Source organism: Cavia porcellus, unplaced genomic scaffold, assembly GCF_034190915.1.
Source record: "Cavia porcellus strain 051 isolate PalLab524CR breed Dunkin Hartley unplaced genomic scaffold, mCavPor4.1 scaffold_11, whole genome shotgun sequence".
NCBI lineage: Eukaryota > Metazoa > Chordata > Mammalia > Rodentia > Caviidae > Cavia > Cavia porcellus.
This window is the reverse complement of record NW_026947494.1, coordinates 62,075,259-62,101,012: the sequence shown is the minus strand read 5'-3', so window position 1 is coordinate 62,101,012 and position 25,754 is coordinate 62,075,259. Positions and strand designations below refer to the sequence as shown.

The 25,754-nt window shown below is 44.0% G+C and overlaps 1 long non-coding RNA gene across 2 annotated transcripts; it reads left to right on the top strand.

Annotated features, from left to right (window-relative positions):
• Window positions 1-25,567, top strand: LOC111756968 (uncharacterized). 2 transcript variants are annotated; one of them, XR_002791357.2, is made up of 3 exons: window positions 1-654; window positions 16,567-16,669; window positions 22,574-25,567. It is a non-coding gene; the product is annotated as an uncharacterized LOC111756968 (long non-coding RNA). The 2 variants fall into 2 exon arrangements; XR_010050569.1 differs by lacking the exons at window positions 16,567-16,669; window positions 22,574-25,567 and adding an exon at window positions 8,772-10,083.
• Window positions 25,568-25,754: the final 187 nt, after the last annotated feature.

Here is a 25,754-nt window from a genome sequence, read left to right as displayed (position 1 = left end):
AAGTCGGAAGCCGGAGAGTGTGAAGGCGGAAAGGAAGAAATCCACTCTGTGAGTTCCTTTACATGGCTCCGTCGATAGCTATGACTGCCAAAATTATTCACATAACAATCTGGGAAACATAAACGTGAACTAGATAGTAGACGATTGGGGATCTTGTTAACTTTCTACCAAAGATAACTTTGCACAGACTTTCGGAGTTGCTCATCTCAAGCACTGAGAACCGAGCCCAAGAGAGAGGCAGCTGAGGAAAGAAGGGAACCTTTACACGGTTTCTGCGGGTGGAGAGCAGCACAGGTGATCGGCGCAGAGGGAACGGGAAGTAGAACGTCAGCACACCATGGAACATGGAGCAGCTCTTAGAAGTTCAGGCTCTGTGGAGGACACAGTACGGGCAAGGCTTAAAACTGGCGGTGGGGAGGTGACCACAACGGAGAGAAAACCGTGGTGAGGCCTGGTACCCACGACAGAGCCAGCCGTGAGGGTGCGTGACCCACGGCGCCCCTCCCAGGCTGCTGAGCAGCTCTCCTGCTGGGGCCCCCACCCGGGAAGGGGGCTCCTGCGCTCCCCCTGCTCACCTGACCATGTCCTGCCCCTGTGGATGCCGAGCTCCTGGAATGTTTTCTGCCTCATTATCCTTTGCTTCTGCGCTAAAAAGTAAGTTTTGGTGTTGTTTGCTTGTTTGTTTGTAATAAAAATACAAATGTAGTCGATGAACTGCAATGAGATTTTTAACAATACACAGTGAATGTAGACCGAGGTACAATTTCATACAGGTGGTTTTTCTTTTTCTTTTTCTTTCTTTTTTCTTTTTTTGGTACCAGGGATTGAACTCATGACCTCACACTTGCCAGGCGGGCACTTATGCCTCTGAGCTAAATTTCCAGCCCATTGTTTTAAAAATGTAAACCAGTTAGGAGCGGTGGTGCACACCTGTAATCCCAGCTCTTGGGAGGCTGAGGAAGGAGGGTCACTACCAGTTCAAGGCCATTCTAGAATATAAGATAAATAGATAACTGTAAACCACTCATGGTTTTTTGTTTTGTTTTGTTTTGTTTTGTCTTTTTCCTTTTTTATCCATACCAGGGATCGAACTCACGACTGCCTGCTTGCAAGGCAGGCACTTATGCCGCTGAGCTAAACCTCCAGCCCCAAACCACTCATGATTTAAGGATCAAAAATAAAGCCAGAATGGCACATTAATATTAAACATAACTAAAACATAAGTGACTTTTAGCACATGATTACATAATCTTAAGCTGTTACACATTTAAAGCTATTTTCACTTGACAAATGAATGTTTTGAAGTACATAAAGCATTAATATTGTCCATAAAATCACAACTAGAACATCAGTTTGGGCCTAGGATGTAGCACAGTAGAGACGCATTTGCTTTAACAATTCCTGACACCACATATCCTTGCCAGTAGCTGGGACTGTCTGATGCTACATGATTTGACAGTACGACATTTCTGACTGCTATTCAGAAACTTCCAAAAAGATGAAACAAAAACAAAACCAAGCCTAATCATGGTAGTGCACACCTCTAATTCCCATCAGTCATTTCTGGGACTTCAAGGCCAGGCTGGGCTACAAAGTGAGTTGAAATCCAGCTTGAACTAAAGTGAAGCCCTATCTCAAAAGGACAAGATATAAACAAAGCAGAATCTTCTCATGGATGCATTATTTCCTACAGAATGGCCTAATCTTTTGGATGCCCAAAGTTGCCCAGCACTGTAAAACAAAACAGTAAACAACAATAACAGAAACCTTTGCTACCTTGCCACAAGCAGCTGAAGCACTCTTTGGGAGTTTCAGTTTACCTCACAAATCACAATCCTTGCTTGTATAATCCTTCTGCAATCATCAGTGTGGACTTTTTTCCCAAGAGATTTACTTTCCAAGTACATTATAAGCTCAGGAAAACACCCAGCAATTATGTGACACAATTATGTCATAACAATATGACTAAACCTACTGCTTCAAAGTAGCTTTGGATAGAGCTCTGAAACACTGTGTTCTCTAGGGACATTTATTAGCAGAGTCAGAAATTAGGAGTTCCTGCTATTCCCACTGTGCTTTAAAATAGACAAGCCTTTGGTTAGAGTCCTACATTTGAAGCATTTATTAGCAAATAAAACACCTCGGCCAATAAACGGTGATGTAGTATTAGTACATGAGGCTTTATCTGTTTCTGGTACAGTGGGAAACTTGATATTTTTACTGTAATATATTGATAGTTTCAGTCCTTCTCTTACAAAGAGAGAAGTCAATGTGTTTATTTTTTTCTCTCTTCTTTTTCTATTAGTGCCTGAGTCACAGCAGTTTGCAGCAATGATAGGTGCTCTCCCACAGTGTACGTGGCTAGCATTAATTTCAGAGTTAGTTTATTCGAATCAGTTAACGGTAGACTTTACCAAAAATTAGACTTTGTTAAGTGTTCTAGGTTGTCAGAAAATGCTTATTTAGAAAACGAAAGTCGTTCCGTTTACAAAAGTAGCTCTGGTAGACTTTTAAAACAGCACAGAAACAAAAGATGCCAAAGAAAGCCACACGGAGTGCAGCCAACAGACGCAGGCATTGGTAGCAGGGGGGTTGGCAGGGCAAAGGAACAGAGAGGTTCTTTTTGTGTAGCCATGGCAACAGTCTCAGAGCCGTAAATAGCAGTGTCCCAGCAGCAGGCGTCGAGGGAACCAGGAGCCCTGGACAGCGGAGCACAGCGTCAGGGAGAACAGGCACTGGCGGGCGATCGGACAGGGCGGAGCCGGAAATCATTTCAATACTAAGAAGCAAGCTCTAAAGCATGATAATACTCCCAAGAGGACTCAGTCAAGTGATTGCACAGACTGTCCCAAGTGACAAAATGGGCCGAAGTGATTGGCAGATTCAAAAGTTGTATTGTGCCTTCTAAATCTGTTATTCAGGTTTTAGATTTTCCACTAGGTACGGATGGCCATGAAATTCCATAAATTATTCTTCAGCAATGCAGCTAGGAGAGCTTACAAAACCTAGGAAAGCTTACAAGTTGCCACCCAACTTAAAGTGACAACAATCACGTCATCATAAACCACTGTAATTACTGTCTTCGGACTTGTGTGAGCATCTTTAGTCTTATTTTCCTAAGGCTTCACCAACTCACCGTGGGCATTGAAAAAGATCCAGCTCTAGTGATCAGTGATTAGACTGTACGTGCTGACCACCCACACACACGCGGGACCACGTGGCAACAGCTATTCCAAATGCGACTTGTTAACCCTCGATGGAAACATTATTATGTGGTCTGGGCTGCACCTCAGTGGTAGAGTGCTCACTTAGCATATAAGACACCTGTTCAGTCTCCAGCACTGCAAAAAAAGAAATCAATTGAGGGCATGGTGGTGCAAACCCACAATTCAGCACGTGTGGGAGGCTAGGGCACCAGGATCACAGTGAATGGAGGCCAGCTTGGACCACATAGTTCAGCCTGGCTAAAAAAAAAAAAACAAAAAAAAAAAAACAAACACAATCCCAGCACTCTGGACGCTGAGAGGCTGAGCATGAGGATTGTTGCAAGTTCGAGCCAGCCTGGTCTACAAAGCAAGCTCAAGGCCAGCCTGAACTGCATAGCGAGCCTGACTAAAAAAAAAAAAAAAACAAAACAAAACAAAAAAACAAACAAAACAAAACAAAAAAACAAACAAACAAAAAAACCTGATATATTTAACAGTATCTTTAGCAGAGGAGCTGTAAGCAGAAGTGGCTGCAAGTACCATCAGTATGTAGGTGATTTAGGTCCTTAGGCTACACAATTGCATTTTTGAAGGATGCGGTGGCATATACCTGTAATTCCCAGGAAGAGAGGGTGAGGCTAAGGCTGGAGAATTGCAAGTTCAAGTTCTGCTTGGGTAACTTAGCAAGACCCTGTCTTGCTAAATAATAAAAAGGACTGTGGATATAACTCAGTGGTGGAACCACCCTGGGCGCAGTCCTTGGCATTGAAAAAAAAAAAAAAACATCAGCACATCTACAAAATATTTTTGTAGCTTTACTGAACACTTGTACCTCTGTCCCCTGTAGTAAATTCTTATTAAATGTTGCAGTGAAAAACTAAAACATTTTAGGAACTTAACCAATTTATATGCAAAGTGGACTTCAGAAAAATTTTGGTGTGTATTTGACATACTTTGACCACTTTTCTGCTACCAGTACATCCTGCAAAGCTACCTCAGGTTGGAGTGGCATGTGAGTGTTTGCTTGGTCGTGCGGATAGATAACAGATTTAATCTGAATATTCAGTGAGATACATGGCATTTAGATGCAAGAGAATAGTTAGGCATATAAGATAGGAGGCACCAAGGCCAAACTCTGCTACTTCATAGTTTGTTTCTTTGTTTGTTTTTGTGGTGCTAGGGACCAAACCTAGGGACTCACACATGAAATTCATAGTTTTAATGAGTTTTGCTTGTTGATTTGGACAATCGAGCCCTTGCAATTGTTCCTAGAGCCACTGTAAATTGATTTCAAGCTCTGGTTTTGAGAGTGTAACTTTTTAAAAAAATTTTATTTAAGGAGAAAAAAGAAAAAAAAAGGGTACAAGTTATACAGAATTTCAGAAAAAATAAACAGTAGGAAATCACTAGTTAATAACATATTGTCATCTTAGAAATAGTTGAAGTTACAAAATTAAAGCATATAGAGGGGACTTTCAAACAGTGAGACTGCAAACAGTTTTGTTCAATAATCCAAGAAAACTCAGTAATATGGTTATCTATCTTATACACTTAAATATATATGCAGTTATATCTTTTAGAGAACGTTCTTTTCCTTTCTTTTGTAAAATGACAATTACACTTTTGGGTTTTATTACTCCCACAGTTCTTATTACTTTTTTTTTTTTGAAGAAAATAAAACCAAATGTGACATGCCAGGACAGAGTCAGTCAAATCAAAAGGATGGACATAGTACATGTTGTAAAAACAGAATAGAAGGTGATCAACAATGGTTACCATAATGCCTCTTGTTATCTTAAAAAGAATTGCCTATATCATGTTATAATAAAATTGAACAAAACAGTAAAGAATAAGACCAATAAAACCAAAACATTGCTGACATTAGAGGACTTCAAAAGAAGATAATAGTCAACCAGAATGGGCATCACAATGGATCTTATTGTCTTCATAGTTGCCTAGACTTTCAAACTTGGTACTATCAAGCATAACATAATAGAGGAAAATCAGTCAAAACAAGATGGTGAGAGCAATACAGAGTTTCAAATCAAGTTAATAGGAAATCAAAGTGGGTGGCTGTAATATATCCTGCTATTTTTAATTTATTTTCCCTTAATTAAAAGGATAAAAATGAAAAAGTAGATAATAAAAAGGAGATTGAGATAAAAAAGAGGGCATAACAACAAAACAGTGCAAGTCAAAACATAGCCATTTAAGCAAAATAGTGTTTCATCACAAGATAATCCCGACATAATAGTAGTTACCATAGTGTCTCTTCCCTTAAAATCTTTGGGTGTAACTTCGTATACTGTAGCATCAAACATATCAAGACAATGTAAAACCATTCAAGAGAATGACAGTATTACAGGGTATTTAGAATCAACTAACAGAAAATGAACAATGGTTTCTGTATAATCTCCTTGTCTATAAAAGTTTTTGTTTGTATTACCACATATAATAAAATCCAATAAGATACAACACGTTAAAACTGATGGAGACAGAAGAACAAAAGCTTGATGGGACTTCAAAACAAGAGGATATTAAATCAGCACTACCTATTATGACGTCTTGTTTTCTCCAAAATGGCTGTTCCTACCATCCAACCTTCTCTGCCTCATTTCTGTTGAGCTTTTTTTCTGTCACTAGTTGTCAGTTTGTCTTCTTCATTTTGCTTTCTGCTCCATTCATTGTGGCCGCTCTGCCACTGTTTCTGGAATCTTGGTATTTTTCATTTTTAGAATATCCTGCAGTAATCTCTGTAGAGTTGAATTGGTGGTTGCAAATTCTCCTAGTTCCTCTTTATCCTGGAAGCACCTTGTTTTTCCATCAATCTCTAGGGACAGTTGTGCAGGATATATCAATCTTGGCTGGAGGTTATTATGTTTCAAAGCTTGAATTATTTCCCCCCACGCTCTTCGTGATTTGATGGTTTGTGCCAAGAAGTCTGCTGTAATTCTGATGGGTGTTCCCTTGTAAGTGATCTGTTTCTCTGATGGCTTTTAATATTCTGTTTTTATATTGGATTTCTGGAATTTTGATTATTATATGCCTGGGTGTAGCTCTGTTTGGGTTGTAGGTGGCTGGGATCCTGTATGCCTCATACATCTGAGTATCTTTACCTTTTGCTAAATTAGGGAAATTCTCTTGGATTATTTCTGTGAATAGCTTTTGTAGTCCATTTGTTTGAGTCCCTACTTCTTCTTTTATGTTCTTAATTCTTAAGTTATAGATCCTCTTGTCATCTTCTAGTCTTTGTATTATTGCTGTTTGTTTTCTTGTTATTTTAAGAAGTTTTTCATTTCATGCTCCCACCTTACAAATCTGTCCTCCAGTTCTGATAATCTATCCTTAGTTTCTTTTAAGCTGTTATGCCAGCTTTCAATAGAGTTTTTAGTTCCCTGGTAATCTCTTTGAACCTGCTTCGCGTATTCTGTTTTCTCTATTTTCTCCATTAAACGATTCTCCCCTTTTTTTCTGTTCTTCCATTCCACCATCTGTTTTTTCTTGGGCGGTGCTTAGCGTTTCTCTAACTATTCTACTTATTTCTTGCTTTATTTCATTAAATACTTCATTTTTGAACTCGTCTATGAGGCTCCGGAGATACCATTTTATATCTATAGGTGCCGTGTCTGATATTGCATGTTTTCTGTCTTCATTCTCTTTTGCATTTACCTTTCCTGGGTCAGTGTTCTCAGGATTGGGGACTGAGGACCCTTTCTTGTTGCTCCCTTTCCCCATACTTTTTGTTCCTTCCATACAAGCGTATGTAGGAGGCCCAGTTTTTTTTTTTTTCTCTTTATCTGTTATAGTTTGTTTGAATCTGCCGGCTAGGTGTTCCCGCCCACTGCAGTGTACTAGGGAGACACAGACCTGGGCAGCCTCTGCTGGGCCTGCCCCTCCAGGTCAACCTACTGAATGTTTCACTGCTAGGGTGCACCACCAGGCACAGGACCTGATTTGGGCTAGCCTACAGCATCTTAGTCAGTGGCGTCACCAGGCCAAGTGCTCCCCACCACTCCCGCTTGAGAGGGGAATATGCGACTAAAGTCACTGCAGGGCTGTGTTTCGGCTAGTCTGTCCGTTCCCAGAACGTCCTCTGTTGGAGCCTCCTAGTCTATGAAAGGGTCCCCATTTCACTCACTGCAGGTCGAGCCAGTCCCGCTCTCAATGCCGTTTGGTTCGCCGATTCCTGCTCTCAGAGCTTTCTCGCGTCTCTCTCCCTGCCGTGCGGATTGGGACGCAGTATTGGCAGCAGGAAATTCAAATCGCGGCTTCCAATGGCGCGGGCTCCAGCTTCCGCACTGAGATTTTATCTGTTCCTGTTATAGCATCAGGATTGCATTTCCAGTTGGTTTCTCTCAGCTTACTTTGTTCCTGGGTCGGCAGGCTACATCTCCCCTCGCGTAGGACTCCTCACACAGCACCGCTCCTGGATTCTAAACTGGTAATCTCAGAGAGCCTCCGTGGCTGCTGTTATTTGTCTGCCATGTTCTCCCGGAAGTCGAGAGTGTAACTTATTTTTGCAGTGCTGGTATCAAACCCAGGGTTTTGCTTATGCTGTCCTGAGCTAACTTCCCAAACTCTAAAAGTACTGATTTCCTTTTGAAAATTTTACCTATTTTTTCCCCTGATTTAAAAAAAAATTGGAGCTTGGTGAAATGGTCCATGTTGCTTATATTCCATCACTCAGGAGACTAAGAGAGGAGAATAGAAAATTCCAAGATCAGCCTGGACTATACAGCTAGACCCTGTCTCAAAAAAATCAGAGAATATTAAAAAAGTAATAAAAATTACATTTGTATAGATATTTTTCTTTTCCTGTATGTTTATAAATATACAGCATAAAAATAGAGCATTCAGTACAGTTGTGTAATTCACATTTAGTGAATTGTGAGCACCTATATGTTCATAATGACACCCCCTTGAGAAGTGTTAACATTTTGGCTGGGGCTGTGGCTCAGTAGCAGTTGCCTGAAGGCCCAACGCTCCATCCCCAGAGCTCTTCCCAAAGTTTACTCTCTAATTGCTTTACTACAGAAAACCTTGGTTCCTAAAAGACACCAATAAATGGATTTCTTTTCCCCCTCCCTGTTAAAGTAATATTATTGATTGTGTAATTTTAGCTAAAATAGGAAGCAAAACAAAATAAAACTGCCAAAGACAGAGAAGTAGTCTTTCTTTGTGGTCTAGAGACCAAACCCAGAGCCTCATGCATGCTAGGCAAATGCTTTGCTAGGGAGCTATTGCACCGTTCTTTTTAAAGTTTATTTTGAGACAGGCTCTTGCTAAATGGCCTGTGTTGTAGTCAGGGGTTGTGCAGAGAACAATTAAAAACAGGACATGGAGTTTATAGGATTATTTTTATGATGGTAACTCAGAGTTAACACAAGGAAGTGCAGGAAATCTGTCCACAACACTAAAGACAGAATATTTAGCCAAGGGCCTGAATCCCACAGCAATGTCCTGCATGAGTCCAGATGAAGATCCAGAGCTCAAGACAACGCTTCCCATGAGTCCCACTGGAGGTCTAGAACCCACAAGAAGGACTCACGTCAGTCTCTTTTACAGATCCGTGCTGGGAAGTCCCAGAGGTCAGTGGTGGAGGCCAGAAAGTCCATGCCAGCGGGTTGAAGGAGCTGTGCTGCTGAGATGAGGGTTTTACACTGGAGCTGAGATGTCACACTCACAACAAAGATCAAGGCTGTCCTGAAATGCACCACAGCCATCCTCAGTGACATGGAGGCCCTGAGATCCTCTGATGATAAGCATGGTTGAGAACATGCCAGGAAGCCAGCGTGACGAGTTCATCCTGGAGACACGTCTTCGTCTCCAGAGTCAGGAAGCAATACTCTATGTGAGAACCAGTGCTTCTCCAGGAGAACCAGCAGCTCAAACAGCAACTTGTGGGATAACACAGTGCCTCAACGCATTAAAGCCCCTCAACACGATAGCTTCTCCTCCATGTCTCTATTTATGCTGGCAACTTTCCTTAGGTGGAACATCTATACTCAGCGCCACGCTGATGTAATGCAGCTGGCATTAAGCTGACTACCAGTTTTTAGTTCATAATAAGCCAGATGACCTCGAACTTGTATTCCCAGCTACTGGGGGTCTGAGGTGAGAAGTTCACAAGCCAGGTCGGTGGCAGGCAGGTGCAGCCTCTTCTCATGGTCTTCTTTTCTGTCCCAGCAACCCTGAGCAATTTGCAAGGCGAGGAAACATCTGTGGAATGTTTATCTGTTTCTATTATTTGCCACCAGTGGACTTTGTTTTTTTTCAACTTCAATTGTAGAATTACCCACCTCCTGACATGTGGGGGTGGGTAATTCTTAGGATGTGGAGATATCAGGTAATCAGATATTAGCCTCTGTGTACATATTTGTAGTTCTTTTCTTTCTTTTTTCTTTCTTTCTTTCTTTCTTCCTTCCTTCCTTCCTTCCTTCCTTCCTTCCTTCCTTTCTTCTTCTTCTTCTTCTTCTTCCTTCTTCTTCTTCTTCTTCTTCTTCTTCTCTCTCTCTCTCTCTCTCTCTCTCTCTCTCATCACTGTGCAGCACAGGCTGGCCTTGAACTCACTTATATAGTCCAGGTTGGCCTCAAACTCATGGCAGTCCTCCTGCCTCAGCCTCCTGAGTGATGAGATTATAGGCATGTGCTGCCATGCCCTGAGGTAAGGTATTTCTAAATGTAACTCTGTAATATAAATTATAACCAACCAGACCATAGATCATTAATGTATACCCAATCAGACTATAAAATATTAGGGTACAAAGACACCAACATCGTATAAGAGGGTGCAACTATGCCATGCTGGGCACTCAGCCTTTGTATTAGAATCTACTCATTCATTGCCCACTGGAATAAAACTGCTTCCTGGGAAAAAGGTCTCAGTGTCCCATTTGTCTAGGAAAATCCCACAGCAGAAACTCCCACTCCTGCTTAAATCCGCATCAGCATACAAACCGCTTCACACTACCTGCCAAAAAGTGGAGGTGCAGATAATCCCTGTGGGAAGGGGGGTAGCCCGGCCCTGGGTGCACACAGCTGGCCCAGCAGTGTGGGTGAGCCTTGCAAACAGAGGAGGGGAGGAGGACAGGAGGAGGAAGGTGCACACTGTGTGACTCCAAGGTGTAAATTCCAAAGCTAAGGACAGGTCGAACTGATGGCCCTTCCTATTTTTTCTTCTTGTTCCTTTCAGATTTCCTCCCCTGAGAGTAAAATTGCTCTATCTAGGGGATATTTACTGTATGTAATTTCTGATTTTGTTATATAACCATAAACTTGTACCTATGGCTAAAGGCGACAAATTAACAATTATTAGTTTGGATTCTTGGTTTGAGCTGTCCCGCACATTGTAACATCTGCTCTTAACAGGTCAGCCGCATTCTAGCTGTATGACAACTGAGTGAATAAACGTGTTCAAACGTTAACAGACGTGCCAGGGGGACACAACTGCTCTAAGTCAAGATGCTCTGGCTCTGCCCTCCTGACTCAGTCACTTCCAAAAGGCCCCACCTGCCGATCCTGCCGTGTCCAGGCTTACATTTCAGAGTGTTAACTTTGGGTAGACACAGACATCTGGACCATGGCAGAGACGGTAGTACGAAATGAGGGAGGGTCCCAGGAACCAGAAATACCTAAATGTAGCAGACACTTTAATTTGTGCACCAAATTTGTGCATCAAATCCTACAAAGTGAATACATCATCAGCTGCCTTTTACAGATAACGAAACAAAAGCCCAGAGAACGTTAAATTGTACAGCAGGAATTTAAATGCAACACTTTTTCCAAAACTCATGGATTTCAGTGAGCAAGCTTTGCAATCAGTGCGAGCTGAATAAAGCAAAAGGTAAGGATCCTGCAAGGGTTTGGCTTGCAGGCTTTCCACGCTGCTAGTGAATTAAAATCAGAGAGCTCTGGCCAAGCATGGTAGCACACACTGTAATCTCAGCTACCTGCGAGGCTGAAGCAGGAGGATCGCAAGTCAAAGCTGGCCTGCACAACTTGAAGAGACCCCGTCGTAATACAAAATTTTAAAAGGCTGGGAATGTATCTCAGCGGTAGGTCATTTGCTCAGCATGCATCTAGTCCATCACTAGTACTGCCAGCAAAAGAAAACAAAATCCCAAGGACCCCTAGCTGGGGACAGGACTGCCTGGATGAGGACAGTGCTGTCATCCAGCACAGATATGCACGGCACCAACACAGATAGTGGTGGGATCAGTGTGGAGGCAGTGTTCCTGGACACAGCACACTGGGCCTCTGGCCTTGCCCAGGACCACAGGCCACTGACTGTCAAACTCCCCTGAGTGGCCGTGGTCTGCAGTCACCAAGGCAGTGCCCTCCCGGCACTATGGTCGGTGCTGCTGAGCCTGCCCACTCTCCCCATCTCTGCTTTTGCTCCCTGGCCACTCAGGCTGCATGGACCACTCCAGTGAATCTCTTTCTTTCATTTTCTGTATTTTATTATAGAAGGAATTCACTGATTTTATTAACACTGCAAAGGATACAAAAAAGAGGGTAGTCAGGTCTGGTGGCACTTGCTTGTAATCCCAGCACTCTGGGAAACCGAGGCAGGAGGATCTCAATTTTGAGCCCAATCTGACCAATTTAGGAAGAACCTGTCTAAAAAAAAAGGTTGGGGAGAGGGGTGTTGGTCAGTGCGAGGGGCCTGGGTTTCATCCCCACTACTGGGGATAAAAAGCAGAATTAAAAAATGTGCCTCTTTCTTCTTTATACCTCCCTGGCCTCTTTCTTTCTCAGAGGAACCCTAGATCTGACCTTTACAGAACATGCTGTTGTGTCCCCTTCTGGACCCACGTCCTCAAGTAGAGACATATACTCGGTTTTCCAGAGGACTTTGGATCACGTCTTATGTTTGGCTTTGAGACCTGAAGTCTTTATTCAGTGGAGCATGGTCCTCAATTTGTGGCAAATAAATCTGCCATGTCTAACAAATCTAACATATCCACATGCATACATTTATACGCTGGAGCAATACCTTTATATAATTGTTATATCCTTTAATTATTTACGTGCAAATGATTATTTATACACCAGCACCTACCTTCCCATTAGAATGACTGGTTAAGATTACACAAATAGTTAAATTATAAGTTATATTATTTGTGTTTCATTTCAGAAGAATAAAGAGGGCATTACAAATATTTTTTCCAGGCTGAGGTTGAGTGCTTCAGGGCTCAGTGGTAGAGAACCTGTCTAGCATGAGGCCTGGGTTTATCCCCAGAACCTCACATACAGGTGTATGCATGTGCACACACACACACACATGCACATACATGCGCACACGTGCACACACACCCTTTAAAGAATGTATAGTGAAGTGGCTGAGAACCTCAGTGATTTCCTCATCCCACGCTGCTCAGCAGTCCAGCTGTGTATTCACGGGCAATCTTCCTGTTCCCCCTGGCCAGGCTGCTGCCCACCCTGGTGAAACTGCACTTGCAGTGTCCGAGGTGAGGAGGCTGCCTGGGGCAAATTGAAACAGCCAAGGAGGGAACGTCCTGGCAGGTGCTGAGTGGCTCATGGCGCAGGAATGCGGGGCAGCCAGGCAGTCAGGCGGGCAGGCCGCCAGGCGGCTGGAGCTGTGCCACTGCAGCCCGTCCTGCCCAGCTGGCATGGAAGGCTGGGCAATGCTCTGGCTGCCCTGCTCCTGGACCTTAGTCCTGGGCACTGGCCGTCACCTCTGATATCACGCGTGACCCTGGGAAGTCACAGCTGCCACACACGACGTGACACCGGCTGCACTCACATTGCGCCACCACCCTGGCTGCCGAGGAGGAGAAGGTGGCTTCCAGAGGAAGGTGCCTCCTGCCATCTCCTATTTTCACAGCAAGAAGGAAGTTGGATGCAGGAATCCAGAAGCAAGGCCAGAGAGGGTCACTCTGTCCCCAGCGGCAATGAACAGCCAAGAAAGACTTCCTCATTGTCTCTGCTTCTTGTAAAGTTGCTTTCTCTCCTCATCTTTCTCCTCAGACTCGCACCCTGGATGGAAACTCTTCTGTGCGTGGTGAAAGCAGGGAATAGAAAGTGCATTTGGTGGAATAACTGTCAGCTAAGGGTGCCTGGTTCTGTTCAATGGGACCTACGGATGTTATCTTTCCAGGAAAAAGGCATCTTCAGGATGTTACTAGAGTCTTGCTGTGGAGAGAGAACGGTAATAGATATCCTGGGTGTGCCCTAAATGCCAGCACCAGCATCCTCACATGAGTGAAGCAAAGAGGCTCAGGCAGGAAGGAAAGGCCCAAGTGACCGCAGAGGCCACAGGTCAAGGAGTGCTGTGGCCAGAAGCTGGAGTGGATCAGGGACAGAGTCCCTCAGAGCCTTCCCAAGGCCTGCGGCTCTGCAGATACCCGGATTCCCACTCTGCAACACAGATTTCAGCCTTCCAGCCTGCAGGGCTGAGAGAGAGCACAGCTCTGGTTTCTGCTTGCTTGTGTTTTGCAAAGCTGGGGACAGAAACCAGGGTCTCACAGACAGAAGCCTAGGCCAGCACTTGCCTCCCAGTGCGCCCCCAGCCCATTTCTCCTGCTTTATGCCATCTGCTTTATGGCGCTTTGTTGCCACTGTCACCAGAAACCAACAGAATAGGGAGATGGTGGGAGAGAATTTGAGTCTCTAAGACAAAGTAGAGGGAGAAAGGGGCAGGGCCAGGCAGCTGGGAGCCGATGACCAGTGACTGCAGTGTTAGTCGCCTGTCACACAAAGGAGTGAAAGGCAAATAAATTAATCCTGAAAACCATGCATCATTTGAAAAGAAATCCAGGATTAGAACAAGTCAGACTGAGTAACACAGGCTAAAGCACTAACTGTGGGTCCAACTAAATCAGCCATAGACGGCTGACACGGCAGCAGCTTCTCTGAGATGTTTGGTTTCTTATAACTGCTGGGTGTGGGTGGGGATTATAGGCTCAGTCAGCTGGATGACTCAGGAAATGAATTTGTATCCAGATAATTGCTTCCTAGCCTGGCAGTGATGCAGGCATTATTAGTCACTCCAATAGCAACTCCATGTAGGGAAAAGGGGAGTTTGTTCGGAAGCAGGCTCCACCCTCAAAACCGCTGGGAAAAAGTTCTAGTGAAACCTGCGTAGTTGACTTGGAGCCCTCTCTGTGAGGGGACCCCAGGAGGAGCACAAGCAGAGTGAGCGAGCAAATCTGCACAGGGCTTCCTGTGGTGCCTTGTTTCCCTGTGACATACTGCTGTCAGAGCAGACACACAGCTGGCAAAGAAGGTTCTGGAAGGTGGACAGCCCTGACAGATCACAACCTTTCTCCTCAGGGACTCGAAGTCCCCTGGCATTGCGTTAAATCAAAGGCAGAAGCTACCTGTGGCCTGCGCTGGCTTCCTCTCTGTGCCTCAGTTTGGGGTTGGGGCCAAGGGCTTGGACAGGGTACAAGGGTCACTCACAGACACTGCTTCAGCCCAGACGGTGGTAGATAAGACAGACCCAAGAGATGGGGAGACAGACAGAAAGAGCAGGGTGCTGATATGATGTGGGCGTCCGCCCCAGTGCTCTCACCTGGTGGACAGAAATTAACACAGTTCCTCCCTTTTCATTAAAAAAAAATTATTAGCACTTATTTATTAGTACCAAATGCTAGGTTTCAATATGGCTGTTCATCTTTGCATACATTTTTATCATGTTCATCCTCATGGCTCTCTCCTGTTCCCTCTCTGTCCCGCTATTCCCTTCCTCCTGCCTAATAACATCATCTTCTTTCTGCTTTCATGTCAGCTTTGGTTTTTTAAAATTCCCCGTTAGGGAAATCTTGTCTTTCTGAGTGAGGGTTACTTTGCTTAACTGGAGAGTTCCAGTCCCACCCATTTCCTGAGAACGACGTAATTTTGTTTTTCTTTACAGTTGAATAATGCTCCTCGGTGTGTGTCTGCCACATTAGCCGGCAGCCATCTCTGCCGCGTGCTGACTTAATTCCTTTTGGTATGTGCCAAGGAGTGACACAGCTGGGTCAAATGATCGCACTATGTTTACAGTTTTGTTTTGAGACAAAGATTTTGTAATTTAGGCTCATCTTGAACTCACTATGTAGCCCAGGCTGTCCTCAAATTTGGGATTGAGCCTTGTGCTTCAGCCTTTGTGCTGGGATTACAGGTGTGCACCACCACACCTGACTCAGTGTTTAGTTTTTGAAGACTGATTTCCATAGCGGCGTAGTAATCTGACCTCTTATCAGCAGTTGTAGAAGGGTTTCCTGCATTCCTGCCAGTATTTATTGCCTTTAGTTTGCTTGGTGATAACTACCCTGAGTCATGCAAGATGGAATCTCAATGTAGGTTTGACTTGTATTTCCTTAATGGCTAATAACACTGAACATTTTGACCTATATTTCCTGACCATTTATAGTTCTTTTGAAAATTGTTCAATTCCTTGGCTCATTTAGTGGTTGTGCTTTTTGGTTTTTTGTTTGTTTGTTTGTTGTTTGTTTTGTTTTTTGGTGTTAAGTTTTATTGATTGATTGATTGACTTTTTAGTTCATTGTGTATCCTAGGAATTACTAGGCTTTCTTCACTGTTAGCTGTTGTTTCTGCTGTATAGAAACTTTTTCATTTGACATAGTCCCGTTTGCTGATTCTTGCTAGCATTTCCTGTGCTGTTGGACAGGAAGTCAGGAAGTCTTCACCTGTGCCTAAGGTTTCAAGTGTTTCCCCTATGTTTTCTTCCAGCAGTTTCAAATTTTAGGGGCTTACACGTAGGTCTTTGAGCCATTTTTAATCAGTTTTGCGGAGAGCAGGAGACAGAGGCCCAGTTCCAGTCTTTGATGTGTGGACATCTGGTTTTCCCAGCACTGCTTGCTAAAAAGCCTTTTTCCCAATGTGTTGTGGCCTCTCTGCCAAGAGTCAATTGGCCATAGCTGGGTGGGTCCACTTCTGTGTGCCTTTTTTTCTCCCTTGGGGCTCTGTGTCTGTTGTTAGGCCAGTTCCATGCTGTCCTTGTCACTTCGTAGTGGCATGTGAAATCAGAGGCTACTGCAGTGTCTCTAGCCTTGCTCTTTTTGCTCAGGATTGCTTTGAGTATTCTGAATCTTTTGTGTGTCTGTAGATTTTTTTTTTTGAGTTCTAGTCATTGGAATTTTGGTGGGAATTGCACTGAATCAGTAGGTCGCTTTTGCTCATATGCCATTTGTGCCCCAAGCCTCGAAGGCAGGGCTTTGGTGAGGTGACTGGATCATGGAGATGTGATGCTCTGCAGTCCATTAATGAATTTCTAGCAAAGGTGATACTGCAAGCTGAAACCTGCTGGAGGAGGTGAGTCACTGGAGGCATGGCCAGGAAGGCTCTGTCTCTTTCCTCCTCCATTGATCTCTCTTTGCTTTCCCATCACCAGGCCATGAGCTGTTTGTCCTCTGACAGGCCCCTCATCGACACCACCTTGTCTTGGAGCCAGCTGACTCTGGACTGAAACCGCTACAAACAAACCATGAGCCAAAGTAAGCCTTTCCTCCTTTAACTTGAGGTATCAGGTATGTCGTCCCAGTAATGAGAAAGTAGTGAGGTCAGTTATTGTAACAATATTATTTCTGCTATTCCATAAACATGAGTGGTCCTTTATTTTCTAGAGTCATCTTCAACTTCTTTAGTGTTCTGTAATTTTCATTGTAGGGGCCTTTCACTTCCTTGAATAGGTTGATTCCTAGGATTTTTTTTAAAGCTACTATGACTGGAATTGTTTTCCTGATTTTTTTTCAGATAGTTCATTATTAATTTATAAAAAAGTTTTTGATATTTTAAATGTTAATTTTGTATGCTTTACATACTCTTTTTAGGTGGGGTATGGTTGACACCCCTGTAATCCCAGTACCCAGAAGGCTGAGGCAAGAGAATGGCTTCAAGTTTGAGGCCAGCTTTGCCCACAAAGTGAATTCAAGGCCAGACTGATCTGCATAGTGAAACCCTGGCTCAAAAAAGACCAAAAGGAAAAAAAAATACTCTTCCTGAGTTAGCGTGTTATTCTTCGAATTTGAGAAAATAGCCATGGGTTTTAACCATCAGCTCCTTCTGTTAGTGGGACCTGCTATTCATCATTTATGGCTACATCTTTGTGCTAAAATCTAGGGGAATACAACAATATAGACTCCCTGATCTTTAAGTATTTTTGAAACTGGCCTGGGAATATTAGACACTGCAAAACATCTGTATACAGGGCCGGGGATTTAGCTCAGTGGCGTAAGCGCCTGCCTGGCAAGCGTGAGGTGGTGAGTTTGATCCCCAGTACCAAAAAAAAAAAAAAAAAAAAAAAAAGCCACATCTGCATACAATGCAACAAAATCAAATGTGTGCTCCTGTCTCCTGCTGCTATGAATGTCCATTTATTCACTAACGAAACTAATAGTTGTCGTATGTCTACTGAGTAGCAGACAGACTTCTAGGCATGGGAAAGCATACTGAATGGACCAAGCCCTAAGCACTGCCTTACAGATCCCAGTGTGCGTGCAGGGAACCCAGGTGCATTTGAGATTCTGCCAGACACCAGTGAGGATCAGGTGATGAGTCTGGAGCTCAGGGTACAGACCTGAGCCAAAGGCCAGAAGAGAGACCCCAGGATGCGCTGGGACCCGGAGGCAAAAGACTGGTGGCCCCTTTCACAGGAGCACACAAGCCACCTATCTCATCCTCCCGACTTGATCTTCTGCCCCTCCCAGAGTATCCACTGCCTTGGTCCCCACCTCTCTCTAGCATCCTCTTTCTGATCACTTCCTTCATTCCCATGCCTCCTTTATCCCCTCCTGGGATGGCTCCCTCCGGCCTCCTTAATTCCACTCTCACATAACAGCGTGAGGATGGGGAATACGGGAAAACCAGTATTACAAAACTATATTCTGACAGAGGGGTGATAGGAAAGAAAGGGGTTCGTCACAAGTCAGTCTTCATTAAGGTCTCCCAGCCAATGCTCAGGACGCAGTCAGGTCCCACTAAAGGGCACCTGTGGAGATGGTGGAGCTGGGAGGCCAGCTTCACTCTTCCCCAGGCAGAGAGGGCCATGCCAGAGAAAAGCCAAATCCCAGAGCTCTCTGTCTGAAGAAGCTTGTAAATTATAGTCTATGTGCACAGCTCAGAATTATCTGCTCTGGCATCAGAAGAGTGAAGGACAGTTAGTGTTTTCAGTTGTGTTGTTGTGGCTCCCTCTGTGTCCTGTACAGATTCAAAACATTTACCTTTCACAGTCATTTTGACTTGGAAGAAGAGCTAGAAGTTGCATGGTGCCACATCTGGTGAACAAGGACACAGCGTAATGGTGTTATGAGTCTGCCTTTCTGTTGGGAGGCAGCAGCATTCACTGTATTATTATTATTAGTTTATCATTATTATTAGGTAGTAGGGATCTAATTCAGGACCTCATGCTTGCCAATAGGCGCTTATACCACTGAGCTAAATCCCCAGCCTCCTCACTGTATTTTTTTTTATCACACCTCCAAAAACACTCATGAAAGTGGACTTCCAGAACTGCCTCAGAAAGTGTCCAGGACGAAGGGATAAGTGTTTCAAAATGAATGAGATTGATGGCTGTATATTTTTTACTGTGATAAATGTTTAAATTTAAACACTGTGTATTTTATTAATCAATCAATCAATCAATTAATTAATTAATTTTTAGTACCAGGGATTGAACTCATGACCTCGTGCTTCCCAAGCAGGTACTTATGCCACTGGGCTAAATCAAGGGCCAAGGACTTAGCTCAGTGGTATAAGCGCCTGCCTTGCAAGTAGCTGTCATGAATTCAATCCCCAGTACCAAAAAAAAAAAAAGAAAGAAATTCCCATCCCTAGCTCACTGCGTATTTTAGTCACACTCCCGAACACTCGGAAAATATGGAAGGAAATAAAAATCAACTATCTCATCTGTATCAGTTAGTGTTCTCTAGAGGAAAAGATTTAATATAAAATGTATATGGTTACATAAAGGGCTTACTAGGTAGGTGTATGATGGTGGCCTGCGTAATCAGGGTGGAAGAACGCAAAATGACCATGCACTGGAGAGCTAGGGCATCCAGTCAAAGACTGAAGGCTTGAAGCTCACTACAGTCCGGTGCAAGTCAGTGTCAGTAAGCTGAGGGGTCTGCATCAGAAGGCTGAAGAGCCTGCTCTAGAGGCCTGAAGGAACTGGGGACTAAGGCCCAAAGGCAGTGGCAAGGACCAGAGCTCCTCCAAAGAAAAAATGTACAGACTTCTTTCTTTCCCTTTTCCTTCTGTCCAGGGTAAAAGCCTATTGGTTGATGATGCTGGCTTTGGGGTGGGTCTTCCCTTCTCAGTTGACATCCTATGTGTCAATCATTCATATACCCAGAGTTCACTAATCACTAGGCAGTTCTTACTCAAAGTGACACATTGAATTAACAACCACATTCACTATTCAGAGGTGATCACAGTGGCCTAGGTTTTACTGCCCATCCACCTTCACCAGCTCACAACTCATTTTCTTGCTGGGGAACCCAAAGTTTCACCGGGCTGTGAGTGCCTCGCCTGGTGAGACTGGGCTTGCTTGGGTCTGGCTTGAGCTGGTTGAAATGTGCTCCCTTTTTCCTCCGTCTTGCAGACTGCTAGCTGTTGGGAGATATTTTTCCTTGTGGAAGATCACAGGAATGCAAAAGCCTGAACAGGAAACTAGATGGTTCTTAATGTTTGCACTTGAAGTTAGTGGACTGTAACTTCTATCACATTGCATGGACTTAAGCAGGTCATCTGACCATGCCCAGCATAGGTGAGCAGGTGGAGAAATGCATGTCATCAGAAAGCCACATAGCCAGAGTTTGCCACCACTGCCATGGAATGTCTAGCCTTCCATACTTTGTTATACAGATTGTACTTAAATGATTTTTTTCATGCACTGGAAATTTGTATTGAGCTATATCAGCTCAGGAAATTTCATCCAGGAAATTTGCACTGAGCTATATCAGCTATATCCTTTGCTATTTATTTATTTTTTATATTTATTTATTTATTTAAATTTTGACAGAGTGTCTCAGTAAGGCACTAGGTGACCCAGGCTGGGCTTAAACTTTCAGTCTTCTTGCCTCAGCCTCCCAAATCGCTGGTGTGATGGGAAAGTTCCCAAGCCAAACCAAGCCAAAAGGAAGACTTTGCACTAAGAAGAAAGAAAAGGCAGCATTTAATCTTTATACCAGCAGACTATTGGATCTTCCCGCCAGTGGACTGTTGTTCACTGAATTTAGAAAGTTTTGTTAATATAGAATTTAGAAGTGGGAGGTACAAAGCAAGTGACAAAAGTGTTGTCTAATTAGTTAGAAACAGTGAGTTATACATTGACAGGCAGGCTAGTCTTGAACAGATCTGTTGAGACAAAGGAATTGTTTGTCATAATATAGAAACACCCTGGGGAACAAGAGGAGGGGGCCTCACAGAATAGTTAAGGGTGTTACCAAAGTACAGAAATGCTCCGGGGATCCTTATGGGGTGAGCATAGTTAAAGACAGTGCCATAATATAGAAGCATTCCAGGGAGGGGCCCTTAAATAGTGAGCTTGACTGGCTCAGGGTGCAGACAGTTACTCTGGCTCAGTGTCGTCAGAGGTGTGCAGTGGGACTTCAGACACTGTCAAATCAGAAACTTGGTCAGAGACCTCTCATTGCTCTCAATGAAATGCCTGTAAGTTATAAATGTGTCCTCTCACTATAATTGTGCCCCAACACTGGCAAAAGGTTTGCCTAGCTGGTACTTAAACAATAATGTGAAAATGAATTTATGCCTCTGCCTCCACTGTCTTTCCGCTTCTTATTTTCCTCACCGACTTCCTCTTTCAGGTTCTTCGCTCCCACCTGTCTTCTTCCTCTTTCTCATCTACTTCCTCTACTCTTTCTCTGATGGTTCCCTCCCGCTCTGTGTCCGATAGTAAATGAAGAAAACAAAGGGAAACAAATATTTTTAACTCAACAGGGTGATGTAAGAAACCTGATAACTGAATTAAATAATAGGAAGTAAAAGAAATTCTCTAAATCCCTGGTGCATGACAAAGAGACGGAACAATCACTTTCCCTGGCACCCATTTCAAGATCAAAGGGACAATGAATTTACAGTGCTGGCATCTTTGGGTGCTGGGTTTTTCCTGTTTGTGCAAATGGATCAACAGGTTCACACAGAACAGGTGCTCAACAAGTTCACACAGAACAGGTGCTCAACAGTGGATGGCAGTCATTTAAAGACTTGTTAGGGGAGCTTTGATAGCGGGTGAGCAACACTGAATCCACAGACCATCTTCAGTAGAAACGATGCTGGCAGCAGCTGCTCTGAGAGGCAAGGCTGTCTCAAAAATAAAGATAAATAAAGGAGCGGGGCACTAATGCGTCACTCTCATAGCCTTAAGGGGCAGCCTGCCCCACCTTGCAAGTGGATTAGTTCTGCCAGGGGTGGTTACAAGCGTGGTGATTTCTAAATTTTAAAAACACTTCTGTTACGGTAAACGATGTCACCACTGATCTTCCTCAAAATATTCCCGCTTACTTCAGGACACTCATTCCATCATTCTGGCCACTTCCTGCAGTGGTTCTGGAAGTCCTTTCTCATGCACGTGTTTGTGTGTCTTTCTCTATGTCCTGAATCAATTTCTGTTGAATAAAAAGGTTACAGTGTCTCCTCATTCACTGGTTCTGTTTCTATGTGACTTCTGCTTGTCCCCTGTGCAAGCTAAGGGATAGGAAGTGATTCAGGATTTTAAGGCAGCCATGACAGTGGAACTAAAGAGAGAGGAGAAAGAGCACTTCCAGAACGGCTTCAGAAAGTGGCGTGAATAGTGGGTAAGTGTGTTGAAGTGAGAAGGTGTATTTTGAAGGGGGAAGGTAATAACAATGCATCTTTTACTGTATTTTATTTTTTTAAAAAACTATTTACTGTATTTTTAATCTTATATGTTAGTTCTAAAAATTGAAGATAGATAGTCCATCTCCAAATCATAAGGTCTGTCTTCTGGATAGGTATTATGTATGGGAGGTGTTTAAGATAAAAGTATCAACAGGAAAAACTAAGCTTGCATTTATGTGGAGATTGATAATATACAGATGTGGGCATCTATTTAATTACTTAATAAATTCGAAAATTGTCTTCGTCTAGAAAATAAGGAAACTGTTGTAGTCAGGGGTTGTGCAGAGAACAATTAGAATCAGGATATGGAGCTTATAATATTATTTTTATGATGGTCACACAAGAAAATGTAGGAAATCTATCCACCTCACCAAAGACATAGACTATTCAGTCAAGAGCCTGAATCCCACAGCAATGTCCCACATGAGTCGAGATGAAAACTAAGAGCCCATGAAAATGCCTCCCATGAGTCCAACTGGAGGTCCAAAGCCCACAAGGACCCACGCCAATCTGTTTTACAGATCCATGCCGGGAAGGCCCAGAGGTCAACGGTAGAAAACAGGAAGTCCATGCCAGTGGGGTGAAGGAGCTATGCTGGATCTGAGAAGTCGTGTGACACTCACAACAAAGACCAGGGCTGTCCTGAAAAACACCACAGCCATCCTCAGTGATACGGAGGCCCAGAGCTCCTCTGATGACAAGCACAGTCAAGTACCTGCCAGGAAGCAGCGTGACGAGTTCCTTACCAGAGCCAGGAAGCAATGTTTGATGTGAGGACCAGAGCTTCTCCAGGAGAACCAACGGCTCAAACAGCAACTTGTAGGAGAACCCACAATGCCACAATACCTCAACCCAAATAGCTTCTCTTTCTCCATTTTTATGCTGGCAACTTTCCTCAGGTGAACATCTATGCTCAGCACCATGCTGATGTAATCCAGCTGCCATTAAGTTGACCACCAGTTCTTAATCCATAACAGGAACTGAGTAAAGTCATTTTCTGAGCATATTGCCTAGAGCAGCGTGCGCATCCTGGGTGTTGTACAAAGAGTGAACAGGACACAGCCTTGGGCCCGTTCCATTCATTTGTTCATTCATTCTTCAGTCAGTCACTTCCTTACTTGGTGACAGACGCTGGATGTCCAGTGTGGACACAATCAGTACACGCCCTGATCTCACAGGGTTCCCACCCTGTGAACAGCTATGAACACTGCAAGCGCTCTGGGAAGGGGAGTTGGTGAGTGCTGTGGAGATAGAGCGAGCAAGCTCATGATTCCTTAGTGGATATTGGGCTAAGGTATTATTTTCTCACTTTACTGTTTGTTGTTAACCTAACAGTGAGAAGATGGAGGGGTAAATCATAGCTTTTCACGTTTTGAAGGGTATATGAACCACACTATGCTTCTAATAAACTCCCTCTGGGAACAAGAGACCTGAATCACCTGCCCCAAGGTCATACTGGGAAAGGTCATGCTGGTAATGGTCAGTGCAGATTTACCGCTAGTTTCAGCCCAACTCTGAGGCTGGTACTTTTGTCATCTCTGAGAGATACTAACCCACCGTCTTGTGAAGTTCTAAAATTCTGGCTCTAAATTCACTATGGTGATGCATACCTGTAATCCCAGCACTCAGGAGGCTGAGGCAGGAGGACTGCCACAAGTTAAAGGCGAACCTGTACTACACAAGCTTACACTGTAGAGCAAGACACTGTCTCAAAAAACTTTTTTTTTGTCTTTTTTTGAGACAGGGTCTCACGCTATGCAGTTCAGGCTGGCCTTGAGCTCACTTGGTAGCCCGGGCTGTTTTGTTGTTTTTTGTTTAAAGAAGTTTGGTATTTTCTGGTGCTTGAGCTACTCCAGTGAAGGAATATTAGAGATGCCTGGGCGTTTTCTTGGGTTGAAAGAAAGTCACAGAGTACAGTAGAAGACAGTGTCTATAATTACAAAACCCTTATATGGCACTGCAAAGAGTTCCTGCTGTAGCCTGGAAAGATGGAAAACACTCTCTGGAGCCCTACTCCAGGTGGGCCTGGTGTGCACAGCTACAATCCCAGCGCTCTGGGAGGTTGAGACAGGAGGGTCCAAATTCGAACCCAGACTGAATATTTTAATCCTTTAGCAAGACCCTGTCTCAAAATTAAAACCAAAACCAAAACAAAACTTAAAAAAGCCAAAGGGCTGGGGATGTAGCTCAGTGCAAAGGCCCTGGGTTCAATTGCTTGTACTAAATAAAGACAACTTGCTATGGAGGAGGCTAGGGTGAGCAAACAGAGATGGGACTTCTTGTAAAAACAGTAACCTCAGAGGAAACCTGTCACCATGAACTGGGCCCTTTTCGATTTTTACAATGACCTTGATGGAGATGTGTCACCCACACTCAGCAATAAGAAAAAGGTAGCTAACAGTGACCTGAAGAAGCTCAGTCTGCTCTGGGCCTGGCTGGGTGCAGTGGCAGAGCCAGGACAATGCTGGGCAGGAGCAGGAGAGAACCCAGGATGGCACCCCTGGGGGCCACAGCCACAGAGCCAGGAGAGCCGAGGGCTGAGGGGAAGCACAGAGCTGATGGGCAGTGAGCTGGCAGGAGAGCTGTGAGGTGACGGCTGCTGTCCCTCAGCTTCTGGAGAAGGAGGGAAGAGAGCGTGAGCAGGGGGCAGGAGTTCTGGGTGTAGCCAAGAAATGAAACTGAAGATTGGGCATAGTGGTGCACACCTGTAATCTCAGCACTCTGGAGGCTGAGGCGGGAGGACTGCCATGAGGTGGAGGACAGCCTGGGTGCCTATAAATTCCAGGTCAACCTGTACTACGAGCTAGATGCTGTCTCCAACAAAACAAACAAGCAAGCAAACAAAAACCAGGTTTTTAAAAAGCATGTTGAAGGTGTAGCTTAGTGATAGAGCCCTTGTACTAGAAAAATGAAAAACAGGAAAGGAGCTAGAGAAGGATCCCTAGGGAAGGCTCTGTTTCCTCGATGTGGCTGTGGAAGGAACCAGTGGAGGGAAACACTGGCCATGCAAAGGACAAAGTGACCTATGGAGCAACATCCTTAGGTCTTGCAGAGGTGCACGAAGGCTAGGTGAGGCACAGGCATGCCCAGGAGTAGGCGGGCAGGAGGGCACACTGCTGGTGTACTAGTGGGTGGAACACGCAGCATCCTCTTCCTGTTGCTTCTGCCTGCTGCCACATGTGTGTGCACCGTGGTACCATTTTCACCCATGTTAGGCCCACTTTAAACTGAGCGTGGTGGCACGAACTTGTAACTCCAGCACTTGGGAGACTAAGGCAAGAGAGTGGCTGAGAGTTCAAGGCCAGCCTGGACTACACAGCAAGATTTTATCTCAAAAAAAAAAAAAAAAAAAAACCCAGAAAGAAGATAAAAGTAAGACCTTTCTTAAAATTTTTAATAAAACAAACAAACACCACGGTGGGGGCTGGAGGGTGATAGAGCACATTTTTTCCCCATTTTTAACATCTGTGAAATTGGGGAAGAAATTTAAAACCAATAAAGTGTTGCACTCTTGATATTTATTTTCTCTCAGTGCCATACACAATATAGAGGGTTTTACATCAGAAATAAGGTAGATTTGGTAAGTAGTTGTTACCAGATTCTAGGGTACTGGGGTCTCCTTCTGGGGTGGTTTCCAGGTTCCTTCTGTCCTAAGCAAAGATTTGGCCAAGACAAGTGCAAAGGAGAGCGGGGTGTTAACGT